At 47.6% G+C, this 13685-nt stretch overlaps 1 protein-coding gene across 1 annotated transcript in view; it reads left to right on the forward strand.

Annotated features, from left to right (window-relative positions):
* Nucleotides 1–3599: 3599 nt before the first annotated feature.
* The window catches only part of PIK3R6 (phosphoinositide-3-kinase regulatory subunit 6), a 56543-nt gene continuing 46457 nt past the window's right edge, over nucleotides 3600–13685 (forward strand). Inside the window, exon 1 of the mRNA XM_054977796.1 lies at nucleotides 3600–4045. The gene's annotated coding sequence lies outside the window, so the exon portion shown is untranslated. The remainder of the gene's footprint in view (nucleotides 4046–13685) is intronic.

The raw sequence follows: 13685 nt of genomic DNA on the forward strand, positions 1-13685 counted from the left end.
AAAAAAGACCAGTGGCAACCCTTACTGTTATTTGTTGAGAGCCAGTGTGGTATAGTGGTTAAGAGCGACGGGACTCTGCGGAGGAGCATGAATGTTGAAGTCAGCCAGAACAATCAGTCTGGGTATCTCCAGCACCACATCCAACTCCAGCACCTCTGCCAACTCAGAGAGGATGCCCACTGGGGAACTAAGTAGCCAGTAAACAAACAGAATGTCTAATCTATTCTTAGCTCCCCAACATAAGGAGCCTTCAGTCAAAGCCAGCTACGGTTTCTACAAGAAGTCTGCAGAAGTTGTGGGACTCTCAGGGGATGACTGCAACGCTTCCTCTCCAGCCTCCAGAGTCAGGTTGGTGAAGGACCACATAACCGGGTAGAGTTAGTTGGGACATACATACCATGTGGCCCAAGCTCCTCATGGCAGCCATTTGTGGTGGGTTCCACAAGACTGAGACCAACCCTGCCTAGCATAACCAGGCACAGCACACTAAGAAGGGCCTCAGCAGTTGCCCTAAGTGTCCAGGCAGGCTCATACTGGGAAAGGCAATTGTGCAAATTGTGCAAATTGCACCATTAGCTAGAGGATCCTTTGTCCTTTAAGGCTTAAGGCAAACCCTTCCTTCAATCTTTCCTGGGCATTTCATCATCTCCTGGTTTCTTCTTGGATACTTAATCTTGAGATTCTTGCTTCATCTCCTTAATCTTGAGATTCTTGCTTGGTGCTTCCATCGCATCTCCGTATGGCAGGTTCCATGATATCACTTTAGTGCTGCAATAAAATATACAAAGCCCCAGGATTAGTCCTGTAGAGCAGAAGCTGGCTGACTTCTGCACCCCTTCTGCTTCCCAGAGACTTAATAATGACCAGACTGAACCTGCCTAGAAACATAGAAAGTACTTTACTCTTATGTTCAGATGAACCCACATTTTGGATAATGGTACTCCATTCTATGAAATGAACGTTTTTGACAGTCAAACCTCTGTTCACCTGTAACAATCAGATATGAGCCAATTACTGAATCTGTTTGGTTCAGCACCAGATATCTCAAACATGTTTGAATCAGGTCTGTGTGAATCTATCTTTGCATGAAAATGTGGCTGATCCAAGCAGATCAGCATTCAGCAGCCCTTAACATCACTAAGGACTACTTAATCAATTTATTATTTATTGATTTGATTTGATTTACCCCACCCTCCCCACAAATGGGCTCAGGGTGGCTAACAACATTCACAAAACACAGCGAATCAATCACAAAACCATAAAATCAATAATAATCTTAAAAGAGTCATTAACATAGTCCAAGTGCAGGTTATTTAAATAAATATTTGGGAGTCCATATATGGGCATAGCACATGGCCAGGGGCAGTCCCAGAAAAAGTGGTGGTCTTAGGTGGAAGAAAGGGGACACCTGCTGGCACTTGGCCAAAGGCCCGGCGGAACTATAACAGGTCCTGCAGGGCCTGGATCTCCAGCAGGAGAGTATTCTACCAGGCCGGGGCCAGGGCAGAAAAAGCCCTGGCCCTGGTTGAGGCCAGACAGATGTCCTTCAGGCCGGGGACCACCAGGAGTTGCTTGTCTGCAGAGCGCAACACCCTGCAGGAGACGTAATGGAAGAGGCGGTCCTGCAGGTATGCAGGTCCCAGTCTGTGAAGGGCTTTAAACCCCAAGGTTAACACCTTGAACTGGATTCGGAACTCCACTAGGAGCCAGTGAAGCTGGCACAGCACAGGATGAATGTGCGCTCAGATTGGCGTTCCAGTAAGGATGCGTGACGCTGCGTTCTGGACCAGCTGTAACTTCTGGGTCAGGCCCAAGGGCAGCCCAGCGGAGAGTGAGTTGCAGTAGTCTAGCCTGGAGGTGACCGTTGCATGGATTACTGTTGCCAGGTCCTGGGGCGAAAGATAGGGTGCCAGTTGCCTGGCCTGTCAAAGATGAAAAAAGGCAGACCTGGCAATGGTTGCAACCTGGGCCTCCATTGAAAGTGTGGCATCCAAGGTCACACCCAGGCTCCTCACTGTCAGCGAAGGTTTCAATTGTACCCCGTCGAGGGCTGGGAGCCAGGTCCCCAGCTCGATCGCCCCATGACCCAGACACAGAACCTCCATCTTCTGGGGATTCAATTTCAGGCAACTCTGATGTAACTGTACCGTCACAGCCTCAAGACCCTTGGCCAAGGAATCCAGAGCGAGATCAGACTGGCCGTCCATCAGCAGGTAGAGCTGGGTGTCATCCACATACTGGTGACAACCCAGCCCAAAGCTGTGAGCTAACTGGGTGAGGGGGTGCATATATTAAATAGCATCGGGGAAAGAATAATCCCCTGAGGGACGCCGCATACCAAAGAATGGCGAGCGGACATCTGTTCCCTGAGTGCTAGCCTCTGTCCCCGATTGCGAAGGAAGGAGTTCAGCCATTGCAGGGCTGTCCTGCGAATCCCCACATTGGCAAGGCAGTGGGTCAGAAGGTTATGATCGACCGTGTTGCTTCCTAACTCTCTCATTTCTGTCTAAAACCAGTCACTTCCTTCTCTCCCTGTGATACTGCTCCTTAAATCTCTACTACACACTTTTCCTACTTGCTTCTGGATTCAGCACAAACTCCTTATCCTTTTCTTCAACAGCCTTTCCTTTCCTGCCGTTATATCCCAATATATCCTAAGCCACAAACTCCGGTTCCACCCTCCTCAGCAGTCCAGAGGTTTCCTTCCTGCTCTATTCAGTGATTTCTCCCTTGTTTTCCATGATGCCTGTATGCCTGTCCCCAAACATCCACAGGATGCCAACTCCCTTTCTTTCCAGTCCCTCCTCAAAGTGCACCTTTTCCATGAAACTCTGCAGTAGAGGCTAAACTGAACGGAGTGCTGATTTCTTTACCTTCTTTCTCCCCACTTTGTATTGTCTCTATGGTGTTTAATTTTTAGAATGTAAGCTCCTTAGGGCAGAGGTCTGTCTTACTGTTTGTCACTCTATAAAGCACATGACTGTTGAGGTATATTATTAATATTTATATAGACACCTTGCTAATTGAACCTCCTTTCCTTTTAATCTGAAGTTCAGCTTGGTCTGTTGAAGATCCATCGCAGGTGTCCTCCTGTTTTCTGAGGGCATTTTTTCAGTATGCTGTATATTACTGACTCTCTTTATACCAGTATAGATCCAGAGGAGTTAGCCGTGTTAGTTTGTAGTTGCAAAATAGTAAAGAGTCCAGTAGCACCTTTAAGACTAACCAACTTTATTGTAGCATAAGCTTTTGAGAACCAAAGCTCTCTTTGTCAGATGCATGCATCTGACAAAGAGAGCTGTGGTTCTCAAAAGCTTATACCAGTGTAGCAGCACTAATGCAACTTTAAAAAATGTTTACGATTCTGGGAGAAGGAAGAAGGAAAACCCAGATAATTAACTGGGATGGTGTGGGATGCCCCAGAAAGCACAGGGGAGCTCTTTTGGTGCCAGGTGTTGCTGGCAGGCTGGCAAAAATGTGGTCCAGCAGCTCCAGAGGGCAGGCACTTGCCTGCCTCATAGCAACATTGTGTTTGTTTGTCTCTGTTTAGGAAAGCTGCTTTCCCGCCAGGGCGATGTCATGCCCACGGTGCCCAGCAGCGCAGCCACCTCTCCTTGGAAGAAGCTCCTCCACAAGCCCCGCAAGGCCTGGGCAGTGCCCAGCCCGCGGGCCGCCTCCCCTCCTCCGTGCTTCGCGCGGGCTCCCTCTCTGGCTGCGGCTGCGTCCGCCGCCTGCCTGCCTCGCGCGTGTGGCTGCCAAAGAGCAGCCAAAGGGCCGCCCGCTGAGCTCAGCGGTTCTTCGGCCAGTTCTCGGCGCCGGGAGAAGGGACTGACTGGCCGAGGAGGTCGGCGCAGCCTTCTGCTGGCGGGACGACAACGGAAGCCCTTGCGTCCTGTCGGAGGAGAGGCCAGGAGACGCCGAGCGGCCCGCCGGTTGCTTCAAAGGCGCCGGGTGACTTCCCGAGCGACCCGAGGCGTCCCCAGGCAAGAGACGCCCGCCGCCGCGATGAGACCGGAGCCAGACGGACCGACAAGAGCTCGCACCGGTACGGGGCTTGCGGGGGGCAATGTGTGTAGGCTGGCCTGGGCTTGAACTTTCTCCTTCTTTGATCGGAGACGCGAGGCGAGTGTGTGTGTGTCTGTGTGTGTGCGCCGTCGAAGCAATTGCCCGGGAACACACCGGCGTCTGGCCCGGGCCGGGGGGAGGGCTCTCTTTAGGGGGCTTCACGGCGACTTTGGCGCCTCTTGAGAACAAGGGATCACGATCGCGCAAGAAAGCCTGCTCCGTCCGGCGTGGAAGCGGAGGGAGGAAGGGAAGGAGCTGAGGACGGGATCGGAGCTCCAACTCTCTCCCGGCGCGCCGCGGCAGTCCCACCGCGCTCTTTGCCCAGTTGCAGGAGGACACTCGTGCCAGATAGGGGGCAAATATGGGGAGGGGGCAGTCGTGAGTGAGGGGGGCTGTTTGTCCCGGGAATGGCTTGGAAGGAAGCCACCCAAACAGGATCTCTCTGTTTCCTTTTCCGAAGTCAATTTCAAGCGGAGGAGATGGGGGGGGGGGCGCCTGACATCCGCGCAGTCGTCCCAGTCCAAACAAGGTCGAAGCGGCAGAGGCTGCGCCCGATGCTTCGCAGCAGGTGTTCCCAAGCGGACGGAGGGCTGGCCAAAACATTCCCCCGGCCCAGGAGATTTGCAAGGCGCTTCTTGTCTGCTGCAAAGGCGCTTCGGGCTTGTTTCCATACAGACCCGACTGAAAGAGGTGTGAGAAAGGTTGTGGCTGCTTTTGGCAGCAAGCTCCTGAGAATACTTTGTTCCCCAGAGTTGCGTAACTGCTAGCTTGTGTTACAGGAGTTTTTCTCCCGAAGCACATTTCTTTGGAATGATGCCCTCTTGCAAGCAGCCCACATGGCAGCTGCTGGGCCTCCCGGGTCCCGCGCTATTTATAATACACCAAGGGCCTGTTCACAAATGCACATACAACTTGCTTGATCATAGACGAATGTGTGAACTGGCTCCTTGCAGAGCTTTGGTTCTGCCTGTTGGGCTTGGTTATTGAGGGCTGATTCCCACATGTAAGTTCCCCTGTGATGGGACATTTATGGATTCCCATGGATGTGTGAACGAGCCAAAGGTGTCTTGAAAACTGAAGGTACTTCGCACTTGGACAGCAGGAGAGTTGCTGTGCACATTCACAGTCCACAATGAATGGATGGAGGCCAGAGGAGTGGTGTGTGCTAATATTCACTCCAAGTGTGTTAACTGTTGGGATCGGCTCTAATGCGCAACTTAGATCGAAAGTCCAAAAATGGTTAATTTCAAAGGACTCTGGGACATCACATGATTTCTGGCAATTGTGGATTCATTTGCACTACACTAACTTCTTATCAACTCACTGCAACGAAAGGGCTGACTAGTGTCTGGGCACAGTGGTGGTGGGGGAGTGTCATGCCATCACAGCTGAAATAGAAATGTTGCGAGTGAGGCCAGGCTAAAGCTTGCATCACCACCTGGACCAGTGCTGTGGACAGCAGTGTTTCTGTGAGCTTGCAAAAAAACCAGTGGAATCAGCCCAGAATAATGAGCAAGAGGTCAGACTGCCGCATGTGCTGGGAGGCCTCAGAAGAAGTAAACAGCACTTAGGAAAAACGCTGCTGGGCTCACTTTCTTCTTTAAAAAATACCAAGGAATGTTGTGCTACTGAACAGTTGTGTTTGTGCACAAGCTGCATTCCAACTTTGTGGGCACTTGGGTGGGATATGAGTTGCATGTAGCTGTTACTTAAATATTTTTGCAAAAGAGTGTTTCGTTTCTGCTTTGGAGCTGGGGGAGGCATGCAGCAGGCAAAAGTATGATGCTCTGTCCTGCCTTCGGTTTTCTTTAATCGTGTGTAATCTCAAATTATAGTTGCTTTCAATGGAACTGATTTGGCAGCCAATACTGGAACACCGCCCCCCCCCCCCTTGCTTGTTTTTCTGAAACTGTCACTGGAAATGGGAGGGGAGGTGCTAACTCTTAACCAGCGGTTGCTTCCTGAGAGCTCATTCCTTTTTCTTAAAAGTAATTAAATATGACGTGCTGGAGGAATTCTCTGAAGAGCCATTAATGTCCAGGAACTGGTCTTCACGTCTCACTCTGGCAACAGAAATATAGTCTACAGAATGCTTGTTAGACAGAAATGGCCATAGGTGTTTTGACACTACATGAAGAAATAGTAAAACGTCCACCATTCCTTATACCCAAACTTGCCCCCCCCATCCTCACCCGCTTGGCACTAGATATGGGGCTTGCTGTCAGATGACAACAGCACAGCCTCTGCATTTTGTCTACCAGGTTGTTGCCCTCTTCAGGGCAACAGTGCCACCTTTCTTCAGTTAGCCTCAGACTATGACAGCTTCAAAATCCAGCAGACTGCTTAGTTCCCCTCCCTCCTGCTGTCACTATGCTTAGAATGTAATATATTGGAAGAAACAACCTATGTTGTAAAAAGTACATAGTAGTAGCGATAATAATGTGCAGCCTTCATCTCATGCTCTTGATCTGTTTCAAATTCACCACACCCGTTCGCTCAATGAACTTCACATCAATGCTACAAGCTAGGTGAAGAGGATACTGCCTCCTAGTACTTCCACAAAAGATACTGGTCTTTGGACTGCATGAACATATAAACAAATATTTCTGCTTCTGAAGAACATAGGAAAGGGAGGACAATACAGGATTCAAAAAGGAGGGGATAATTGTTGTTTCCTGTAGTCCCTTGGGCTGATTGTCTAATACATCTTGTATTAGTAATGAATAGCTGGTGTTTACAAATGTGCCTAGGTTGCTCCAGTCTTTTAAGCTACTGCAAGAGTACTTTAGTTACAGGGAATGGGACCTGTGCTACTGGGAAAATACGAGAACAAATGGAGGGAAATTCCTGTATCATCCTGAAAGGCTTTAACGTTGCTTATGGGTGTGGTGTCTGATAATGATTAGCGTCTGCTTCACAGAAGGATAACCCCTTTTATTTATAAGAGGTGTGTTCAAGAACCTCAGATGTCACAGCTAAGGTGTTCCACAGCAAAAAGTCAGTAAGAACTTGCACTGTTGCCTGGTGTATGTTGCATAGATGCTGTCTGCAATGTGTGTGCTGATATTTCAGTGAGGTGTGTATGTACCAAGGAGGCAGCAGCTGGTGAAACTTGTATTTTTAATATGTTCCTTGCCGAGAGAGTGCATCTGATTGCAGAGCCCATATAAGTCTTTGCCCTAGAAGCCAAAGTCTATCTATTGTCTGTTAAGAAATATAATTGTCAAAGCCCTGAGGAAAATATTGTTGTTCCCAGTAGTACATACGTAACATGTAGTCATTATATACAAGGGTACATACATCTTTAAACACCAGTAAACATTTCCAATCTGATTTCCCAGATTCATATAGATTGGTGTTTCATGATATATATATACATGTTGTGTCTACATATTGAAGGAACGAAATACCTATGTGTTCATTCCACCAGGCCTGTAAGACAGAGATGTTCTGCCGGGCTTTTGGTGGTTGAGGTGAATGGGCCTCCTCTCTAGCCTCTCACTGAGGAGAGGGAGTCTCTCCCCTTCTTGGTTCCTTCCAGTGGTTTGTCACCATCTGCCACCTGGGACTCAGGATGATAAGCTGCAGGTTGCGCTATAGTGCCGCTAGAGAAGGTTGTTGTACTGCTACCAGTCTTGGATGCTGTTTTATATTCTATATAAGGTTATTTTAACTGTAGATATTTATATATTGTATTGTTTTTATGCATGTTAACTGCTCTGAACCTGCCTGGTGGGGAGAGCAGATTACAAATCTAAGTAATAACAACAATAACAACTGTTAATCTGTATGCAAATTAGTGGGTTATATTGACTTTATTATCATGCAGACTTTAATGGTTTTTAAGAATTTTAAATATATCTGCTGCATTTTAAGACTCGTGTTATTGTATGCTTACTTGGTTTTGTTGCCCACCTTACAATATAAACTGTTCTTAGCACTATAGGTTAAATACATTATACATGTTTCAGTTGCAAAATCAACAGTTTCACATTTTTTGGGGTATGGTGTATGCCATCCAGATTTCATCACTCTTTTATATTTAGTTTGTCAATGAGTCCTAAAATTATCTCATCACTTTTATTATTCAGATGCCCTTCCCCAGTCTCCAAAAGCTATTCAGTTATGGGTATCTGTACAATATCTTTCACTGTGAAGACTGATGGAAAGAATTCACACAGCTTCTCTGCAGTCTTTTTGTCCTCCTTCGTCACACAATATTTTTTCACTGCCCTGCCTGCTTTTCTGCTTCTGATGCATTTATAGACATTTGGGTTTTTTAAAATATCTTTTTATTCATAAACTTTTCCAACAATGACAATATTAAACTATAACAATACAACTATAATTGTGTTCCAAGTATTGGTATAGTACAAATTATATGAAAAACAACTCAATTACAAAACCAAATGATTAATATATATAAAAATCAATATATTTCTTAGGCACAACAGTCTCCTTAGAGGTAAATCTAGCAATGTTGTTCAAAAAGGGACGCCATCTCTCAAGAAAGAAGGATTGATAATTAGGATTTTCTGATGAAGCTATTTGGTCAGTTATTTTGTCTAATATTAAGAGATGCCAAATTTTAAGTCTAATATTTGGAGCCATGCTTCTTCTTTATTGAATGAATTATAAACTAAGATATTTTTAATCTGAGCTACTTCATATGATTCTCATCTTTAGAACTGTTATGATGAAGTGGTTAAAGTATCATTTTAGTATAGAGAAGATCTGAGTTTGAACCCCTCAGCAATGAAGGTCCCTGTGCGATTTTGGGCCTGTCATTCTCTCTCAGCCTCAAATATCTCAAAGGTTGTTGGATGAGAAGGTAAAGAGGAAATGGAGGAGGGAAGAACCATGTATACTTCCTTGAACTTCCTGACAGAAACCATAAAATCGTAGAGTTGGAAGGGGTCTCATAGAACATCTAGTCCAACCCCCTGTCCAATGCAGGAACCCTCTAAAGCACCCGATAAGTATTCATAGAAACATGGAGCTAGAAGGGTCCCCAAGGGTCTTCTAGTCCAACCCCACGCACAATGTAGGAAATTCACAACTATCCTCTGCCCCCCGCCCCCTATGCCTAGAGGAAAGGAAAAACCCCTCCAGGATCCCTGGCCAATCTGGCCTGGAGGAAAAATTCCTTCCTGACCTCAAAGTGGTGATCAGCATTAACTTGGGCATGTAAGAAAGGGCCATGACAGCCAAGCACCAGCTCGTCCCTTCATGTTCTCTGTCTCCTGATCTGTGTACATTCATTTTTAAATCAGAGAATCATCATAGCTCTCGGGTGACCATCTAGCCTCTTCTTAAATATCTCCAAGGTAAGAGAGGATTAAAATGTGACAGAATTTTCCCTTTCCTTTTTCTGATGGAGTTTTACTTCCTTTCTCCATCCCCCTCATTTTGGCAACACCTCCAGCTGTTAAAGGAAGCCTTCTTGCCTTTATGGCTTCTTTGACTCTGTTCATTAGTCTAGACTAGCTGGCATCTTCTTGTCCTTGCTTGTACTTCTCTTCTGCCATGAATTATATTCGAGTGTCTGTTCACAGGAGTTTTAAATAACCTCAAAACATTCTAAAGAGGTCAGACTCTCCCTTTCAGTTTCCTTCTAACTAATCTCATTTTTAAGAAGTTTCTTTTTTTCTGTGAAACATTTCACTGAGGGCCTAATTACAAGTACTCTGAGCACATGTTTAATATGGGGTAACCCCAAATGAATTCACATTTTAAGTGTGAGTGCACTCACCTTGCATCAAATCCTGGGTACCACTTGTATTCACAAGAGCTCGCTGTTTATTTAAATTCTGCCTCTGTAGATTTAATATCCCACATATCTGTGGAAACCATTTTAAGGTTGCACATTTCTGTAAGGTCACCACCACCATCTCTCTCTCTCTTTGTTTCCTTTTCAAAATGAGATGCTATGCAATTTTTTGCCTTTAACGTCTGCTAGCTCTTCACCAAGGATAGTTGTATTTTTTTAACTGTGTTTTAATTGTTTTGGTTTTAACTTGTTGCTTATGATGATTGTGTCCTTGAAACTTTTGCTGTTTTGTTAGATACATTGAGTCTGAGGAGATAAGGCAAGTACAAATATTTTAAACAAATAAATGAGTTCTTTCTCCGCATGCTCTCTAAATAAGACCCTGGGCTATGTGTGTACATTAAATGATTGTGAGTAAAGGAAACAGGAGTAAAAGCCACATGTTACAAGTATGGTGTGGCCCCATTAGTATGGGAACCTGCCACATTACTAGCCTCTGTTTATGTGATTGCTGCTTTTGAAACACTGCTGGAATAATGTGGGAAGCAGCAGAACTCATACCATTCAGACAGCTGTCTGTCTGTTCATCTATCTGTTTGTCCATCTATCTTTCTCTGTATCCTACCTGTCTTACACCGGGGGCAATTTATAATAAGATTTTAAAAACAAAATCCATAACAACCAAAAAAGATAAGGACACAAACCTTGAATAGATAAAAAGTGATCTGTGGCAAAATTTTGTAGCTATTTAAGTTAAAAAGATTAGTCTCGCTGGCTCTCAGCCCCTGAGGGATGTCAAGGACATGTTTACTGGACTACTTCTGTGAAGATTATTATTATTATTATTATTATTATTATTATTATTATTATTATTATTATTACTTCGATTTATAAACCGCCCATCCTCAGGGGCTCTTCCACAACAAGATATTCCACAACACTGAGGCAAGATTTAGGAAATGAAGATGGACTGCTTCTTGTGGTGGCCATCTTGTCTTCCTGCAATGATAGTGCATGAGGACTGCATGATGATGTCATTTCTGGTGATGTCATTTCTGATGACATCACCGTGCAGGTGCAGGAATACATGCATGCTTCACAGCGGGCCCAAATTGGCCTGTGGCAAAGCGCAGAAGTGTTCTCGGAGCGACGTGATGACATCAATGACGCCGTTGCACTGCCCTGGGAGTGCTCCAGGGAGGCCCATTCCCATGCCTTCCTCCCCTGCCGGCCAAGTAAAAGGAGACGGGGAGCAGAGGGTGAAAGTGGGGGGATCCCCCACCCCACCAGGGAATTGGATCCCTATTTCTGGGGCAGGTGTCAAGAACTCACTTGCAAACTATGGCATGGCTAGAGTATGGTCAGTCAGTGCCTCTGTATCATTAGGCCCTCCCTGATCCCACTGATCCCCAGGTTCCCTGGCCCTGGTTCCTCAGCCTCCTCCGCTGAGCCCTCCATGTCAGAGTCACTGGCCTGATAAGAGGGCTGGTCAGAGGGTAGGATTACCAGGTCCAGGTTGGGAAATTCCTGGAGATTCTGGGGGTTGTGCCCATGTCTGATCGCAGCTGGGTGAAGGTGGGGGCAGGTATTGCCACCTGCTCCGCTCCTGATTCCAGCTGGGTGAAGGGGCGCTGGCATTGCCACCTGCTCTGCATCTGATTCCAGCCGGATGAAGTGGGGGCAGGCATTACAACCTACTCTGCTCTTGATTCCAGCTGGGTGAAGGCGGGGGCTGGCATCACCACCTACTCTGCTCCTAATCCCAGCTGGGTGAAGGGGGAGTGGGCATTGCCACCTGCTCCACTTCTGATCCAACCTGGGTGATGGCGGGGGCAGTCATCGCCCCCTGCTCTGTGCCTGATCTCAGCTGGGTGAAGCTGAGGGGCAGGCATTGCCACCTGCTCTGCTCCTGATCCCTGCTGGGTGAAATCTAGGGGGAGCAAGCATTGCCGCCTGCTCTGCTCCTGATCCCAGCTGGGTGAAGGGGAGGTGGGCATTACCACCTGCTCCAATCCTGATCCAAGCTGGGTGAAGGGATGCTGGTGTTGCCACCTGCTCTGTGTCTACTCTCAGCTGAGTGAAGGTGGGGGATGGCATTGCCACCTGCTCTGCTGCTGTTCCCAGCTGGGTGAAGGGGGTGGGTGGGCATTGTCACCTGCTCCCCTCTTGATCCAACCTGGGTGATGGTGGGGGCAGGCATTTCCCCCTGCTCTGTGCCTGATCCCAGCTGGGTGAAGGTGGTGAGTTGGCATTGCCACCTGCTCTGTGCCTGATCCCAGCTGGGTGAAGGGGCACAGGCATTGCCACCTGCTCTGCATCTGATTCCAGCCGGATGAAGTGGGGGCAGGCATTACAACCTACTCTGCTCTTGATTCCAGCTGGGTGAAGGCGGGGGCTGGCATCACCACCTACTCTGCTCCTAATCCCAGCTGGGTGAAGGGGGAGTGGGCATTGCCACCTGCTCCACTTCTGATCCAACCTGGGTGATGGCGGGGGCAGTCATCGCCCCCTGCTCTGTGCCTGATCTCAGCTGGGTGAAGCTGAGGGGCAGGCATTGCCACCTGCTCTGCTCCTGATCCCTGCTGGGTGAAATCTAGGGGGAGCAAGCATTGCCGCCTGCTCTGCTCCTGATCCCAGCTGGGTGAAGGGGAGGTGGGCATTACCACCTGCTCCAATCCTGATCCAAGCTGGGTGAAGGGATGCTGGTGTTGCCACCTGCTCTGTGTCTACTCTCAGCTGAGTGAAGGTGGGGGATGGCATTGCCACCTGCTCTGCTGCTGTTCCCAGCTGGGTGAAGGGGGTGGGTGGGCATTGTCACCTGCTCCCCTCTTGATCCAACCTGGGTGATGGTGGGGGCAGGCATTTCCCCCTGCTCTGTGCCTGATCCCAGCTGGGTGAAGGTGGTGAGTTGGCATTGCCACCTGCTCTGTGCCTGATCCCAGCTGGGTGAAGGGGCACAGGCATTGCCACCTGCTCTGTGTCTGATCCCAGCTGGCTGAAGGTGGGGTCTGGCATTGCCACCTGCTCCCCTCCTGATCCCAGCTGGGTGAAATCAAGGGGGGGCAGGCATTGCCACCTCCTCCGCTCCTGATCCCAGCTGGGTGAAGGGGAGGTGGGCATTACCACCTGCTCCACTCCTGATCCAAGCTGGGTGATGGCAGGGGGCAGGCATCACCCCCTGCTCCACGCCTGATCTCAGCTGGATGAAGCCGGTCGGCAGGCACCCCTGCCTTTTACTGACAGAAACCAAGCCCGGAATACTATTATAGTTGCCTAGCAACAGCCACTGAAGGTATCTGATTCTTAAAATTACAAGGGTTCCTTTTATCCTTTTTGAGGGCGTTTTTTTATTTGTTTTTTTAGATTTCATATTTTTCTGCAAACCTGGGGCATTTTTCAGGAGTGTAGGAAGATCTGTCTTTTCCATTCATGGCTCTGATAGGGGAAACAATGTAGGTGAAAAAAAGAAAAGGAGCCCCCCACCCCACCCCTCACACCACTCCAATCAAATATGTAGTTTCCTGTCCCTGTTTTTAAAACTAAACAGAAATATTTAACTGGCTCTCCTATGTCCTATGTGGTTTAGGTCCTATAAACAAACTGTACATCCAAACTTTTTTCCTCTGTCCTTTGTGGAAAATGACTTCAATTCAAGTATGTCATATAGGATTCTTTCTCATAGGGCATAGCAGAGGTGAATATGTAATAAATCAGTGAAATTATCTCTTACTTATCTTATAGTCACATTTTCTATGAACCAATAGGCTTGCCACGTATCTGGTTTTCATTCGGACAGTCTGGTATTTTTGTGAACTGTCCAGGGGAAACATTCTCCAAATACCAGACACCT

The sequence above is a fragment of the Eublepharis macularius genome, chromosome 4 (assembly GCF_028583425.1).
Source record: "Eublepharis macularius isolate TG4126 chromosome 4, MPM_Emac_v1.0, whole genome shotgun sequence".
In the NCBI taxonomy this organism is placed as follows: Eukaryota; Metazoa; Chordata; class Lepidosauria; order Squamata; family Eublepharidae; genus Eublepharis; species Eublepharis macularius.